Source organism: Triticum aestivum, chromosome 2B, assembly GCF_018294505.1.
Source record: "Triticum aestivum cultivar Chinese Spring chromosome 2B, IWGSC CS RefSeq v2.1, whole genome shotgun sequence".
Classification (NCBI taxonomy): domain Eukaryota; kingdom Viridiplantae; phylum Streptophyta; class Magnoliopsida; order Poales; family Poaceae; genus Triticum; species Triticum aestivum.
This window is the reverse complement of record NC_057798.1, coordinates 21,494,394-21,495,319: the sequence shown is the minus strand read 5'-3', so window position 1 is coordinate 21,495,319 and position 926 is coordinate 21,494,394.

The following is a 926-nucleotide window of genomic DNA, read 5'->3' as shown; positions in this document are numbered from 1 at the left end:
CTGCTTCTATAAATCCACAAATATTAGAAAACCGATAGAGAGCCAAATGAAACAAATTTTTTTGCCACCTCAAGTCTCTGTTCTTACGTGATCCCATCTAGAGGCCTTTTCCGGTACTCCGTCGAAGGAGGAATCGATCACAGAGGGTTTCTACATCAACCTACGGATCCATAGCTAGTAGCTAGATAGATTCTTTTCGATCCTTGATCTTTAATACAATGTTCTCCACGATCTCCATGGAGTTCTATCGTATATAATCTTCTTGTGTGGTGTGTTTGTTGTGATAAGATGAGTTGTGGGTTTATGATCAGACTATTCATTAAAAGTAATTGAATATTTTCTAAACTTCGTTATGGATGATTGCTATAGCTTTGTATTTATCTCTGACCTATCTGTTCGGTTTGGCCAACTAGACAGTTTTTTCTTTAGTGGGAGAGATGTGTTGTGATGGATTCAATCTTTTAGTGTCCTCACCTCGTGCAACACCCCCGATGTCATGCTACAGTGATCATCATCATTAAGCTAAGTCATTTTGATAAACAGTGCTTGATCATCTTTGATACATATCTCATTTCAAATTCCACTTTGAATGCAAATTCAAATAATAAGTGAAATGAAGGAATTCATAAACATGGAAACTAAAATGTTCCTACTATTGAAAATAACCCATAGTGAATTGTGGTGGAGAAACAAACATTTTATATTGTGGTTAAGTGCCCTAAAATAATTAAGACATGGGCCAAATCATTATTTAATATGCCTTTGCTAAATAATGAAAATGCAAACTATTTTTATTTAAACCCCAAACTTGTGAGGTAGTGTCCAAATATTGCAGCACCAATTTTGGGTCAAGTCTAATAGTAATAGAGGTCATTTGCTTTTCATAATAAAAGAAAAAGAAAAATGAAAAGGGTAAAAAAGGAGGG